The sequence below is a fragment of the Mobula birostris genome, chromosome 32, assembly GCF_030028105.1.
Source record: "Mobula birostris isolate sMobBir1 chromosome 32, sMobBir1.hap1, whole genome shotgun sequence".
Lineage (NCBI taxonomy): Eukaryota > Metazoa > Chordata > Chondrichthyes > Myliobatiformes > Myliobatidae > Mobula > Mobula birostris.
In genome coordinates this window covers 22,624,831-22,641,449 of record NC_092401.1, presented here as the reverse complement: position 1 = coordinate 22,641,449, position 16,619 = coordinate 22,624,831, and the positions used below count along the sequence as shown (strand labels likewise).

General features: G+C 45.2%; 1 protein-coding gene across 4 annotated transcripts in view; it reads left to right on the top strand.

The window, feature by feature from the left end:
- The first annotated feature begins 5,508 nt into the window (after positions 1–5,508).
- LOC140191228 (uncharacterized) overlaps positions 5,509–16,619 on the top strand; it is a 32,187-nt gene continuing 21,076 nt past the window's right edge. For 2 of the 4 annotated variants that reach the window (XR_011883794.1, XR_011883793.1), the window contains exon 1: positions 5,524–5,588. The gene's annotated coding sequence lies outside the window, so the exon portion shown is untranslated. Of the gene's footprint in view, positions 5,589–16,619 lie in introns of all 4 variants that reach the window. The other 2 variants (XR_011883795.1, XM_072248417.1) reach the window with 2 other exon arrangements.

Sequence of the window (16,619 nt, the reverse complement as noted above, 5' to 3'; positions counted from 1 at the left end):
GCCTCCTGTACCTAATAAAGTGGCCACTGTATTTCCACAAATAAAACAATGTGAGGTGTTTTACGTTTATGAAAAACGGTAACAATTCATGTATTGTACCCTAAAACACTGAACACAAAGTGCGGTGACAAAATTCCATGTAATATGTCATCACGTCAGAACAACCTCTTAAAGTGAATCCCAACTAATCGTCAGTAGTTGTGATTTCTGTATGTTTCCACCAATTACATTGTCGTACACAGTCCCCCTCAGAATTCACTAAAACTGGCATTGTGAGCCTGTCCGGAGATCGGATGAGCCGCCCGGCTCGGATCCCATGTTCCAGGGGTGGAGGAACCGCAGGTGTGTTGAGTATCGTAAGGGGGCCTCAGAAGATGTCGGTGGCCTCATGGAGGACAAAAACAAATGAGATGGAATGTGGGTCACCAGGAACCCAAGAGTGCTGTACACCATGAGGGAGGCAGGAATAGGTACAGAGGAATTGAATTTACTGTTGTTGAGAGTCTGACCAGACAGTCACTGTGTCAGGAATGAAATCACCAGGCACTCGTAATGGCTGCCCGGGTACCAACTCAGCAGAGGATGACTGCAGCTTCTCTTGTAGAGCTGTTCTGAGCCCCAGCAGGATCCACGGGAGATGATGATGCCAACACTCATCCATCGGGGAGGCCCTCAGAACAGCCTTTAAGCAGAGGTGAAACTGCTCGGGAAGGCCATTGGACTGCATTGATACACTGTGGTGTGATGTAACCTCACCCCGAGGTTCTGGGTCATTGCAGCCCAGAGGTTTGATATGAGTTGGGGATAGAGGTCAGAGGAAATATCAGACGGTGTACCAAACCGAGCGACCCAGGGTCTGACGAAAGCCTGAGCCACGTCTGTGGCCGTTGTCGATGCTGGAGAGATGACCCCTGTCTACCTCGTGGTGCGATCCACCGCGGTAAGGAGGGATGTGAAACCATGGGATGGGGAAAGCGGACCAACAAGGTCCACATTGACATGGTCAAATGTTGCTCAGGAACCTCAGACCATGCCAATGGCACTTGAACACGATGGTTAATTATTGCCCATGGGCTGCAGTCCAATCACGTACATCCTTCCGAAGGCCATGCCACACAAACTTTAGTGCAAACAGTTTCTGTGAGGCCTTCCGGCCCGTACATGAGAGGCCATGTATGAAGTCAAAAACAGTCCGTCTCTAGTTTGTCGGCACAGTGGGGCGAGGGTGACTGGTTGAGATATTGCACAGGAGAGAATCCTCTGCTTCCCCGAACCTAATGTCAGCAAACCACAGCCTGTGACTGTTGTTTACTAAGCCTAGAGCTTGGGGTCAGTAGCTTGTTTGGCTGCCATGCCGGCATAATCAACCCCTATGTGTATGGGCTCAATAGCTGACCATGACAGGCAATCAGCTACGGCATTATTTTTCCCCTTGATATGTTGTATATCAGTTGTGAACTCTGATATGTAGTCCAGGTGGTGTTGCTGACTTGCAGACCAAGGGTCTGATATTTTGGCCATCGCATGCACGAGGGGTTTGTGGTCAATGAACATTGTGAAATGGCGAACCCCTAGAAGAAAGTGAAAATGGCAGACAGCCAGATAGAGACTGAGAGGCTCATGGTCTAACATTCTGTACTTCCTTTCGGGCAGGAAGGAGCTGCTGACTGAAAAATGTGAGCAGCTGCCACACGCATCTGACCAACTGTTCGTGCCCAGCACCCACAGCATAGTCTGAATCAGAATGGGGAAACCCACAGGGACAATGTACAGACAGCAATGGAATTGAACTCTGAACTCTGTCACCCCGAGCTGTGATAGTGTTGTGTTACTGTGATGCCCCGGTCCAATCCAACACTGCAAACGCTGTTGATCGTTGCACTTTCTCACCATCAGGAAACTGCATTGAAAATCAGTTCCTCAAACCTGACCCACCATCAATGGGATCACGTCTGATCTGATTTTAACTGGAACTCCACAGGTGGCATAATGAGGGCAGAAAGTACAAAACTATTTCCCCATGGTGAAGCTGTCCACCAGTACGGGACCCACACTCAGTGGCCATTTTATTAGCTATACCTGTATACCTGCTCGTTAATGTCAATATCTAATCCACCAATCATGTGGCAGCAACTCAATGCATAAAAGCATGCAGACAGGGTCAAAAGGTGCAGAAGAGCATCTCTGAATGCAGAACACATTTTATGTGAAGTGAGTGTGCTACAGCAGCAGAAGACCAAGAACATACATTTCGTGGCCACTTTATTGTGTACAGGAGGTAACTCATAAAGTGGCCACTGGGTGTAGGTGATTGGACAAAAAATATAAACAAGATGGATCCAACACAACATCGCTCCTTGCTGTCCCCAGAGGCAAAATGCAGGCTGCAGATTTTCTCCACCACTTCCCCTCCATACATGGATGTTGGTGCATACGTGTAGTTTCCTGAGTGATAACAAACTTTTAGCAGCTAACAGTGTGAGAGTGGCACCTCCTGCCCTGGATGCAGTCATTTTCCAGCAAGCCCTCCCAGCAGCAGCTCTTTGAAGGGTAGGAGCAGTCAGTGGGAGATGTGGATGCTGTTAAAGTGTTTTCCACAGTACTCTAATGTCCTCACTCCCCATTCACACCATATCCTGTGTTCTCACTGTCCAGAACTGATCTAAACATCAGCCCAAGCCTTGAGCCCAGTTTCTGTAAATTTGTTGCTTATCTCTTCAACATCCTTCTCACAATGGTTTTAGAGTAGCAGGAACAAAATTAATTGCTTACTGTATGTTATTTGGACTGGGTGGTGACCATAGCCTTCATTTGTGGAAGGATGTTTTCTCGGTAAGCCCTCAATGTTATGGTCATTATAGCAGCATAAGGCCAAATGTCAGTCAAACAAATAAAACTCATTCAGGACTTCCATTTGGAAACTCCTCCCACAGTTTGAATCGTTCCAGCAGCTGGAACTCATTACTGAAACTCAGCAGGTCAGGTATGGAGGGGAATAGACAGTCGATATTTTGAGTTGAGACCCTCTCCTGGACTGGAAAGAAAAGGGGCATTACCAAGAATGTGGGGGAGGGGTGGGGATGGGAAACAAGCTGGCAGGTGATAGGTGAGACCAGGTGAAGGTGAAGGTGAGTAGTTGGGATGAAGTAAGAAGATGGGTGGGGGAATTGGTGGAAGAGGTAAGGGGCTGAAAAAGAAGAAAGAATCTGGTTGGAGAGGACAGTGGACCATGGAAGTAAGGGTTGGATGGAGGGGGATGAGAGGAAGGTGATGGGGAGGTGAGAAGAAAAAGGGTAAGAGAGAAACTATGGGAATGGAAGAAGAGTGAAAGAGGAAGGGGGAATTATATGAAGTTACCTATCCCCCTCCTCTTGCTTCCCATCCCTCCTTCTCTATTTTTCCATTCTGGTTACCCACTTGCCCCTTCTCCTCACCTGCACATCCCTCCCTCTTCTCCCTGTCTTCCTTCCCTTTCTTCCATGCTTTACCTTTCCCAGCTTGTGAGTTCATCCTCCTCCCCCACCTTCTTATTCTGGCTTCTTCCCCCTTCATTCCCAGACCTGATGAAGGATCTTGGGCCGATTGGGAGAGTTTTTCAATCTCCAATTGCTACAGTCAGAAGTTCCCACCTGTTTTAAAGGGCAACAATTATACCAGTGCCCAAGAAAATCAAGGTGAGCTGCGTTAACGACTATCGTCCAGTAGCACTCACACATATAGTGATGAAGTGCTTTGAGAGGTTAGTTATTGCTACAATGAACTCCCGTCCCAGCAACGCCCTGGACCCAGTGCAATTTGCCTATCGCCACAATAGTTCTACGGTGGATGTGATCTCATTGGCTCCTCATGCAGCCTTAGACCTACTGTTCAATACAAATACCTATGACAGGATGTTGTTTACTGACTACAGCTCAGTTTTTAACACAACTGCTCCCATTGTTCTGATCAAAAATCACCAGAACCCGGGCCTCTGTACCTCCCTCTGCAAATGGATCCTCGACTTCCTAACTGGAAGACCACAATCTGTGCAGATCAGAAATAACATCTCCAACTCGCTGACAATCAACACTGGCGCACCACGGGAATGAACGCTTAGCCGACTGGCCGACTCTCTCCACACCCATGTCTGTATAGCTGGGCACACCACAAATTCCATCTATAAATGGGCTGACGATACGACTTTTGTTCGCAGAATTTCAGATGGTGATGAGAAGGCGTACAAGAGTGAGTTTTATCAGCAATTTGAGTGGTGTCACAGCAACAACCTTGCTCTCAATGTCAGTAAGATCAAGGAACTGATTGTGGGCTTGAGAAAGGGTAAGGTGAGCTAACACACACGTCCTCATTGAGGGCTCAGAAATGAAAAGTGTGAATAATTTTAAGTTCCTGGTTGTCAATCTCTCTGAGGATCTGTCCTGGACCAAATATTTGGTATGTCATCAGAGACGTTCATAGATTGCTATAGCTGTACTGTGGAGAGCATTTTAACTGGGTTCATCACCATCAAGTATGGGGGTTGGGGAGCTAGTTCACAGGATCAAAATAACTGCAGGAAGTTATAAACTCAGTCAGCTCCAACATGAGCAATGGCCTCCGTAGTATCCATGACATCTCCCAAGAGAGATGCCTCAAAAAGGTGGCATCCATCATAATGACCCCCAGGTCATGCCTTGTTCTCATTGCTACCATCAGGAAGGAGGTACAGAAGCCTGAAGGCAAACAGTCAACAATTCAGAAATAGCTTCCTCCCTTCTGACATAGCTTTCAGAATGGCCATTGAACCATGAACATTACCTCACTACTGTTTTTATTTTTAATTTTGCTCTACTTATTTAATTTAACCATTCAATTATATACAGTATATGTACTTACTGTAATTCATGATTTTTTTTCTATTACTATGTATTGCATTGTACTGCTGCGGTAAAGACAACAAGTTTCATGACTTATACTGGTGATATGAAACCGGATTCTGATTTGAAACATCGGTTGTTTAGTCCCCTGCAAAGATGTTGCCTGACTTTCTAAATTCCTCCAGCATGCTTCGTGTCTTTGCTCAAGATCTCCAGCATTTGCCAAATCTCTTGTGTTTACTTGTTCTCACTTGTTCTGTTATTGTGAACCTCCACTCCTGAGTGACAGATAAATTCCTGTGGCTGCTAATTAACGAGTCCACCCTGCTCACACTGATCTATTCACTGGGACAGAGAGTGTTGACTTGGTGCACAGATCCTGAACAGGTGTTTGGAATTGACTGATAGTTGGGCCACAACTCCACAATGCCCAACTTTACACAAGAGATTCTGCAGGTGCTGAAAATGCAGTCAAACACACACACACACACACACACACAGGAGGAACTCAGCATTTATGGAGTGGAATAAGGAGTTAATGTTTTGGGCTGAGACTTTTATCAGGACTCTTGCTTTTAGACAATTTCAGGAAAAGAGTTTCATTTCCTTCTCCATTGTTGAGTCAGAGTGCTGGTGAGATTATACAGAGTATAAAACCCAGAGCTCACAGTGACAACTGACGAGGTGTGTAGAGAATGGGTCTCGGCAACATGAGCAGCTGCCTGCCTCTTCTGGGTAAGTGTTAGTTCTGGAATATTTCTCTTTCTGTCCCCGGTCCACTCTTTTCCATTCCTCTGCACTCTTCTCCCTCCCTGCCCTCCCCTCCCCCTTAACCTTCCTCATCATATTTCTGTTTCTTCTCCATTCCTTTCCATTTCCAATTCTACAACAGTACCGCCTTTTTTCAGCAGGGTTGCAAAAATCTATCCAACCTTGTCTTAAGTATATTTGAGCAGAGAATTCCACAGATTCACCACCTTCTGGGAAAAGCAGTTCTCCTCATCTCCGTCCTAAATCTACTCCCTCGAATCTTGAGGCTACGTACCCTAGTTCTAGTCCCACCTTTAAGTGGAAACAACTCTTCTGCCTCTATCTTATCTATCCTTTATTAATTTTATACGTTTCTATGAGATATCCTCTCATTCTGCTGAATTCCAGCGAGTACAGACCCAGGCGATTCGATTGGATTGGAAGTCAACTTGATCATAGAAGACAGTTAGTAGTGGTAGAGGGGTGTTATTCTGACTGGAGGTCTGTAGCCAGTGAATTCCACAGGGATCAAAGCTTGGACCTCAGTTGTTCATGATATATAGATATGACTTTGATACATACATGAAATTATGATGTAGTGGCTATTACAGAGACTTAGCGGGCACCAGGACAGGAATGGATTCTCAATATTCCTGGATTTCAATGCTTTAAAAGGGATAGAGCTGGGGAAAAAGGGGAGGGGTGTGGCATTACTGGTCAGGGATACTATTACATCTACAGAAAGGGTTGGTAATGTAGCAGAATCCTCCTTTGAGTCAGTATGGGTGGAAGTCAGGAACAGGAAAGGAGCAGTTAGACTATTGGGTGTATTCTATAGGCCCCCTGATAGCAGCAGAGATACCGAGCAGATTGGGAGGCAGATTTTGGTAAGGTGCAAAAATAACAGGGTTGTTAACATGGTTGACTTTAACTTCCCTAACATTCATTGCCAGCTGATTAGTTCCAAGGGTTTAGATGGGGCAGAGTTTGGTAAGTGTGTCCAGGACGGATTCCTGTCACAGTATGTTGACAGGCTGACTAGGGGAAATACCATGCTAGATCTAGTATTAGGTAACGAACCAGGTCAGGTCACAGATCACTCAGTGGGTGAGCATCTGGGGGACAGTGACCACCGCCACCTGGCCTTCAGCATTATCATGGAAAAAGACAGAATCAGAGAGGACAGGAAAATTTTTAATTAGGAAAGGGCAAATTATGAGGCTACAAGGCTAGAACTTGCAGGTGTGAATTGGGATGATGTTTATGCAGGGAAATGTACTATGGACATCTCGTCGATGTTTAGGGATCTCTTGCAGGATGTTAAGGATAAATTTGTCCCGGTGAGGAAGATAAAGAATGGCAGGGTGAAGGAACCATGGGTGACAAGTGAGATGGAAAATCTAGTCAGGTGGAAGAAGGCAGCATACATGAGGTTTAGGAAGCAAGGATCAGATGGGTCTATTGAGGAATATAGGGTTGCAAGAAAGGAGTTTAAGAAGGGGCTGAGAAGAGCAAGAAGGGGGCATGAGAAGGCCTTGGTGAGCAGGGTAAAGGAAAACCCCAAGGCATTTTTCAATTATGTGAAGAACAAAAGGATGACAGGAGTGAAGGTAGGACCGATTAGAGATAAAGGTGGGAAGATGTGGATGGAGGCTGTGGAAGTGAGCGAGGTCCTCAATGAATACTTCTCTTCAGTATCCTCCAATGAGAGGGAACTTGATGACCGTGAGGACAATATGAGTGAGGTTGACGTTCTGGAGCATGTTGATATTAAGGGAGAGGAGGTGCTGGAGTTGTTAAAATACATTAGGACAGATAAGTCCCCAGGCCTGATGGAATATTCTCCAGGCTGCTCCACGAGGCAAGGGAAGAGATTGCTGAGACTCTGGCTAGGATCTTTATGTCCTCATTGTCCAAGGGAATGGTACCAGAGGATTGGAGGGAGGCGAATGTTGTCCCCTTGTTCAAAAAAGGTAGTAGGGATAGTCCAGGTAATTATAGAGCAGTGAGCCTTATGTCAGTGGTGGGAAAGCTGTTGGAAAAGATCTGTAGAAATAGGATCTATGGGCATTTAGAGAATCATAGTCTGATCAGGGACAGTCAGCATGGCTTTGTGAAGGGCAGATCGTGTCTAACAAGCCTGATAGAGTTCTTTGAGGAGGTGACCAGGCATATAGATGAGGGTAGTGCAGTGGATGTGATCTATATGGATTTTAGTAAGGCATTTGACAAGGTTCCACATAGTAGGCTTATTCAGAAAGTCAGAAGGCATGGGATCCAGGGAAGTTTGGCCTGGTGGATTCAGAATTGGCTTGCCTGCAGAAGGCAGAGGGTCGTGGTGGAGGGAGTACATTTGGATTGGAGGATTGTGACTAGTGGTGTCCCACAAGGATCTGTTCTGGGACCTCTACTTTTCGTGATTTTTATTAACGACCTGGATGTTGGGGTAGAAGGGTGGGTTGACAAGTTTGCAGATGACACAAAGGTTGGTGGTGTTGTAGATAAGGTAGAGGATTGTCAAAGATTGCAGAGAGACATTGATAGGATGCAGAAGTGGGCTGAGAAGTGGCAGATGGAGTTCAACCCGGAGAAGTGTGAGGTGGTACACTTTGGAAGGACAAACTCCAAGGCAGAGTACAAAGTAAATGGCAGGATACTTGGTAGTGTGGAGGAGCAGAGGGATCTGGGGGTACATGTCCACAGGTCCCTGAAAGTTGCCTCACAGGTAGATAGGGTAGTTAAGAAAGCTTATCGGGTGTTAGCTTTCATAAATTGAGGGACAGAGTTTAAGAGTCGCGAGGTAATGATGCAGCTCTATAAATCTCTGGTTCGGCCACACTTGGAGTACTGTGCCCAGTTCTGGTTGCTTCATTATAGGAAGGATGTGGATACATTGGAAAGGGTACAGAGGAGATTTACCAGGAAGCTGCCTGGTTTAGAGATTATGGATTATGGTCAGAGTTTAAGGGTGCTAGGGCTTTACTCTTTGGAGAACAGGAGGATGAGAGGAGACACGATAGAGGAATACAAGATATTAAGAGGATCAGATAGAGTGGACAGCCAGCACCTCTTCCACAGGGCACCACTGCTCAATACAAGAGGACATGGCTTTAAGGTAAGGGGTGGGAAGTTCAAGGGGGATATTAGAGGAAGGTTTTTTACTCAGGGAGTGGTTGGTGCGTGGAATGCACTGCCTGAGTCAGTGGTGGAGGCAGACACACTAGTGAAATTTAAGAGACTACTAGGCAGGTTTATGGAGGAATTTAAGGTGGGGGATTATATGGGAGGCAGGGTTTGAGGGTCGGCACAACATTGTGGGCCGAAGGGCCTGTGCTGTACTGTACTGTTCTATGTTCTAAAACGTAGATGAGTGGGTTAGTAAGTTCGCAGATCATTCTAAAAAAGATTGGTATTGTTATGGATAGTGTAAAAGATTGCCAAAGTTTACACCAGAATATAAATGAAATTTCAAATTCAAACCCAAATTAAATTTATTATCAATGTACATATATGTCCTCATAAACAACCCTGAGATTTATTTTCTTACGGACATTAACAGCAAAAACAAAGAAACACAACACAATCAGTGAAAAAAACACACAAAACAAGATAGATAAATATTCAATGTGCAAAACCCAACAAATTGTTAATTGGTAGCAGATATGGACAGGACGATGTCAGGTGCAGTTTAATCCGGCGAAGTATGAGGCAAACAACAGGGATTCTGCAGATGCTGGAAATTCAAGTATGAGGCATTTCACTTTGGCACATCGAATGTAAATGGACAGCACACAGTTAATGGCAGGACCCTTAACAATGCCGATATTCAGAAGGATCTTGGGGTCTATGTCCATTGTTCCCTGAAAGAGTCTCCACGGGTTAATGGGGTGGTAAAGAAAGCAATTGGAGTGCTTGCCTTGCCTTTGAGGAATTGAGTTTAAGATTAAGGAAATTTTAACATGGAGTCTTGATCTGACGATCAACCTAATTTGACCTTGTGCTTTATTGTCTGCCGGTCAGTGCATGATATTTTTAATGTTATTCTGCAATCTGTTATTGTTTTCCCTCCCGTGACCTCAATGCACTGTTGTAGTGAAATGATCTGTAGGGTGACATGCATAACAAAGTTTTTTGTTGGAACTCAGTTAATGCGACATTAATACATCAACTGATCAGTTTACCAGCTGTGTAAAGTTCTGGTTCGGCTGCAACAGGAGTATTGCATTCAGCTCTGGTGGCTCTAGTCTGGGAATGATATGAGGCTTAGGAGAGGATGCTGAAGAGATTTGCCGTGCTGCTGCCTGGATTGGAGGGAGTGCGTGGCAGGGAGAGGTTGCACAAACTTTGGTTATTTTCTTTGGAGTGGCAGAGGCTGAGTGAAGGCCTGGTAAAAGTTGATAAGGTTAGAAGGGCATAGATAGAGCAGGGAGCTGGTATGTTTCTCCAGGGTCCAAATGTCTAATACAGGAAGGTGTGCATTTAATGTATTTATTGTGTGTGGGTGCGGGTAGGGAGGAGTTGAAAGAAGTTGTGCAGAGTTTTTAACACAAAGTAGGTGATGCCTGGAATATGGTAGGCACATGAGTAAGCAGAGAGGGATATGGACATTGTGTTGGCAGAAAGAAAGAGTTGATTTAATTGCTAGTTTAATTATTTCAGCAGAATACCGAGGGACCTGTTCGGTGGCAATGTATAGAAATAAATCCCGGGGCAGTTGAATGAGTCGAGAGTCCAGTAAAGGTATTCTTTGCCTACCCCTTTGAGCATCTTCTCCTGGTTGAAGGGGGAGAGGAAATCAGTGGACCAACCCTCTGAGGATGTTGGACCAGATCTCGGACGAAACGGACATCACTCTAAAAGGACCAGCCATGAATTCACGGTATTGTTCAGGGTAGATCACATGGGCCAGCATGTGGCCCAGGGGGTGAATGTTTTCTGGGTGAAGATGCTGGCATCTGTGCTGAGGGAGGAGACTAGACTTGAGCTTCTGAGGAAGTGAGAGTCAGCGGACCCAGGTTTATTCTTGATTTCAGGTACGGGAGTTTACAACGCTCGGCAGTATCTGAGCCAATGTTTGGAAGGTCGTCCCACAAACTGTGTGTGCATCCTGGCTGGATTGATTAGGCGAGAACAGTCTGTTAAAGGTACAGGCCAAGTCTCCTATTCCCTCTGGATCCTTGACTGGGGACAGAGCAGGAAGATGGTCAGAGATGGAGGGCCAGGTATAATTATCATACTGACAGCACAGGCTTGAAGGGCTGAATGGTCTCATTCTATCTTCTATGTTTCTATGAGCAGGAAGAACTATCATCGAGCATATCTTCCTGATCTGGTGATGAAGCCTCCACCATTTCCCCACCAGTCAGAAGAGCGAGTCACAGTCCAGATTATTGGGCACCTTGCACATTTTAGTACATTATGAGCTGCAGGTCTGTTAGTGGACTTTCAAACCCTGGTACCTTTGTCCCGGGACTGGCTCCTTCACAGCTTGAACCAGGCTGGACTCTCATATCCATGTCCCTCTGAAGGAATTCCATCCCAGAGCTCAGTCTGTGGTCTGCCCCCTCACATGCGTTTGACTGGATGTGGTAGAGGTAGCTTTACTCTGTATATAACTCATGTTGTTTCTGCCCACGATATACTTATGGGACAATGTGAAGGGAGCTTCATTCTGTACTTACCACATGATGTCCCTGCATCAGATGTGCTTGTGGTACATTGCAGAGGGAGATTTACCATGCATTTAACCCATGATATCCCTGCTTAGAATATGTTTGATGGGATGGCACAGAGGGAGTGTTACTCTGTATTTAACCCATGCCATCACTGCTCTGGAAGTATTTGATGGGGTAGTGTTGAGCAGGGATTCCAGACCCTTTTTTATGCTATGGAGCCTGACCTTTTCCCGAGGAGTCCATGGACCCCAGGTTGTGAACACCTGGTATAGAGGGAGATTTATATTGTGTTTAACCCTCTCCTGCCCTGTCTCCCTACATTTACTTTGTGACACTGAGTGGATGATCAAATCCCTGCCCTCATTTAGTTGCAGTTCTGAGCATATCCATTTGATCCTTGATCTGAATAAATGTCGGGAATGAGTATTATTCCAACTCTAACAATTGCTGGGTGAGTGGAATATGTTGTTGGGTTGGTGGTTCAAAGTTCAAAGTACATTTATTATAAAAGTACGCACACATTATAGAACCTTGAGATTATCTCCCAACAGGACAAAGAAACCCAAACACAAACCACATATATATATAAATAAAGGCTGCCTAACACCCAATGTGCATAAAAACCACATCATGCCCATAAAAAATAAAAGAATAAAAGCACCCATAAAAAGAAGACAACGTGCAATGAAAAGCAAACATCATGCAGACAGTAACCACAAACAAATAGCGTTTCTGAACTGAAATCTGTAAAGAGAGTCCCAGAGTCCAGCGCAGAGTCGAGTAAACGTTGTGGGGCAGCGATCAGAACCAGCTCATACCTCACCTTAGGCCTGAACTTCTCAATCCGTCCCGGTGCTGAACTCTCCATCCGAACAATGGGTTCTGCCATATGGATACACTGACTTTGCCTCCTTGATTCAGCCTTTAAATCTCCGTCCACACGTCATGTTCAGTCGTGTTGATACCGTCTGGTGCCTGGACCCTGTGGCTTCGATTCCCTATTCCTGACCTTTCACACTCTCTCACTGTCTTGCTGACGGGTCCGCCACCTCACCTCTCCTCAGTTCTGTCACATCGAATTGCCACCAAATCCAAAGGGAAGTTATAGACAATTACTTGTGATGATTGTTTTCCAGAACAAGTGTGGTTAACAATATTTAGTTGCTATCCTTGTTTCGTTAACCCCCAGACAGAGGTCACTGAGGTTCACCAGCACCATCTTAAACCGGAAGATACACTAAGATACACTCAGGAACACACATGGATGAAAGAAAAGTGGATGGTTATGTGGAAGGGAGGAGTTAGATAGTCCTTAGAATAAGTTAAAATGTCGGCACAACATTTTGGGCCGAAAGGCCTGTACTGTGCTATACGGTTCTTTATTTATGTCTAGCAATTCCTCGGTTGAGTTATCTTAGCATAAAAAGATTTTAAACTGTAAGGAGGGACTCAGAAACTCGGACAGCATCTTTGGAGGAAAGTAGACAGTCGATGTTTCAAGCCAAGACTGTCTTCATCAGGACTGTCTTGGCCCAAAATGTTGAGTGTTTGCTTCCTTCCATAGATGTGCCTGACTTGCTGAGTTCGTCCAGCATCTTGCGCGTGTTGCTCAATATTTCCAGCATCTCTTTTGTTTAATCTTTGAAGAGTTGAGCCAAGAACATAAGAATTGGTGTTTGCAGTTTTCCTGATGATGAGTTTGCTTCCTCCGACATCCCAAAATCGTGCAGGTTGGAGGTTAATTGGCCGTTGTAATTTACCCTGACTGTAGGTGTGTGGTAGGACAGAGTATGGGTGATTGGTCAATAGTTGGGATTGCTCTGAGAGCCAGCAGAGACTCCTTGACCCCTGTGCAAAAATAAGAGCTTTAAAGCTGCTGATTCTAGATATTTTCCCCACTCTTGTGAAACTCTCGGTCTGTCAGTAAACATTATTCATCAGCACATAGATAACAAACCACTTCTTCAAGTGAGGTTACTTGTAAAGGGGAACTACATATTTTTAAACTGAATATACTGTAAATATCTTATTTCATATTTTGAATGCAAGCATTCAAGCAAATTGTGTCCATGTACCCTCACTGATCTCCACCTCCTGTTAGACATTGGAGTATGAGATAGTACGAAGCAGACAACGTGGCCTTGGAATTACTCTGTGGGATATTGGGACTGATGGATTCCTCCTCAGCACATGCGAGCACATCAGAAAGAAGCTGGTGTACAGTTTTACTAAAGTTACTGGCAAATTAGTTTACATTTACATTTCGTATTGATCAATGCTTTATCACCTCACTGTCCCAACTCACTGCCTGTAATTCACCACTAAATGTCTCCAGCAGGAAGTGGAGAGCGGGCATTGCCACAAGAATTGTTTTCATGGGATACAGGGAACCACAATTCGGCGCTGCAGTGAGTAAATTGGGCTCTGATGGAATTTGGAAGCAAAGTCTGGGATTTCTTTTCACTTGGAGAGTCAAGAGCAAAGAGACTTAGTTACAAGAGATCCTGTCCAACAATCCTGAGCAAATTCAGAACCTAAATTCCTAAAACCTACAGGAGTCAGTAGTCATCCCTAGGCTAGAGGAGTCAGAACACTGGGTCACAGTCAAGAGAGGGAAGGGAAATGCCCGGATAATGGAGAGCACCCCTGTGGCTGTCCCCCTCAGCCACAAATCTTGTTCTGGATGCTGTTGAGGGGGATGACCTGACAGGGGACGCCCATGGTGACCGGGTCTCTGGCACTGAGCCTGGTGCTGTTGTGCAGGACAGAAGGAGGGTGAAGAGAAATGCGGTAGTTGTGGGGGATTCCATAGTCAGGGGAACAGACAGGAGATTCTGTGAGCCTGACAGAGATACCCACATGGTGTGTTGCCTCCCAGGTGCCAGGGTACGGGATGTCTTGGATCGGGTCCTGAATATTCTGAAGGGGGAGGGTGAGCAGCCAGTTGTCTTGGTACATGTTGGTACCAATGACATAGATAGGACAAAGGAGGAGGTCCTGAAGAGAGATTTCCAGGAGTTAGGAAGGAAGCTGAGAAGCAGGACCTCCAGGGTAGTAATCTCGGGATTGCTACCTGTGCCACGTGCTAACGAGGGCAAGAGTAGTCGGATCAGGCAAATGAATGCCTGGCTGAGAGACTGTTGTAGGGGGCAGGGCTTCAGATTCTTGGATAATTGGGATCTCTTCTGGGGGATGTATGACCTGTTCAAAAAGGACAGGTTCCACCTGAACCCGAAGGGGACCAATATCCTGGCGGGAAAGTTTAATAGAGCTGTTAGGGAGGGTTTAAACTAATTTGGCAGGGTGATGGGAACCAGAATGATAGAGCGGAGGAAGGGGAAAACAGAAATAAATCTAAGATAGTGAGCAGTAAAGATGTCAGGAAAGACAGGCAGGTGATGGGGCAAATGTGTAGCCATTGGGATGAGTTGCAGTGCAATAAAGTTGCAGTGAAATCAAAGCAAAAAGTATCAAATACTGGTCTTAAGGTGTTGTACTTAAATGCACGCAGCGTAAGGAATAAGGTGGATGATCTTGTTGTACAGCTACAGATTGGCAGGTATGATATTGTGGCCATCACTGAGACCTGGCTAAAGGATGCATGTCTCTGGGAGCTGAACGTCCAAGGATACACGGTGTATCGGAAGGATAGGAAGGTAGGCAGAGGGGGAGGCGTGGCTTTATTGGTAAGAAATGATATTAAATCATTAGAAAGAGGTGATATAGGATCGGAAGGTGCAGAATCTTTATGGGTTGAGCTAAGAAATCGCAGGGGTAAAAGGACCCTGATGGCAGTTATTTATAGGCCTCCAAACAGCTGCAGGGATGTGGACTACAAATTACAACAGGAAATAGAAAAGGCTTGTCAGAAGGGCAGTGTTATGATAATTGTGGGGGATTTTAACATGCGAGTAGTTTGGAAAAATCAGGTCGGCACTGGATCTCAAGAGAGAGAATTTGTAGAATGTCTGCGAGATGGCTTTTTAGAACAGCTTGTTGTTGAGCCCACTAGGGGATCAGCTGTACTGGATTGGGTATTGTGTAATGAACTGGAGGTGATTGGAGAGATTGAGGTGAAGGAACCCTTAGGAGGCAGTGATCATAACATGATTGAGTTCACTGTGAAATTAGAAAAAGAGAAGCTGAAATCTGATGTGTCGGTGTTTCAGTGGAGTAAAGGAAATTACAGTGGCATGAGAGAGGAACTGGCCAAAGTTGACTGGAAAGGGACACTGGCAGGAAAGACGGCAGAGCAGCAGTGGCTGGAGTTTATGCGAGAAATGAGGAATGTGCAAGACAGGTATATTCCAAAAAAAAAAGAAATTTTCGAGTGGAAAAAGGAGGCAACCGTGGTTGACAAGAGAAGTCAAAGCTGAAGTTAAAGCTAAGGAGAGGGCATACAAGGAAGCAAAAGTTAGTGGGAAGACAGAGGATTGGGAAGTCTTTAAAACCTTACAAAAGGAAACCAAGAAGGTCATTAAGAGAGAAAAGATTAACTATGAAAGGAAACTAGCAAATAATATCAAAGAGGATACTAAAAGCTTTTTCAAGTATATAAAGAGTAAAAGACAGGTGAGAGTAGATATAGGACTGATAGAAAATGATACTGGAGAAATTGTAATGGGAGATGAGGAGATGGCAGAGGAACTGAACAAGTATTTTGCATCAGTCTTCACTGAGGAAGACAGCAGGATGCCGAACACTCAAGGGTGGCAGGGAAGAGAAGTGTGCACAGTCACAATTACGACAGAGAAAGTACTCAGGAAGCTAAATAGGCTAAAGTTCGATAAATCTCCTGGACCAGATGGAATGCACCCTTGTATTCTGAAGGAAGTAGCTGTGGAGATTGCGGAGGCATTAGCGATGATCTTTCAAAAGTCGATAGATTCTGGCATGGTTCTGGAAGGCTGGAAGATTGCAAGTGTCACTCTGTTATTTAAGAATGGGGCAAGGAAGCAAAAAAGAAATTATAGACCTGTTAGCTTGATGTCGGTGGTTGGGAAGTTGTTGGAGTCGATTATCAAGGATGAGGTTACAGAGTACCTGGAGGCATATGACAAGATAGGCAGAACTCAGCATGGATTCCTTAAAGGAAAATCCTGCCTGACAAACCTATTACAATTTTTTGAGGAAATTACCTGTAGGCTAGACAAGGGAGATGCAGTGGATGTTGTATATTTGGATTTTCAGAAGGCCTTTGACAAGGTGCCACACATGAGGCTACTTAACAAGATAAGAACCCATGGAATTACAGGAAAGTTACATACGTGGATAGAGCGTTGGCTGATTGGCAGGAAACAGAGAGTGGGAATAAAGGGATCCTATTCTGGTTGGCTGTCGG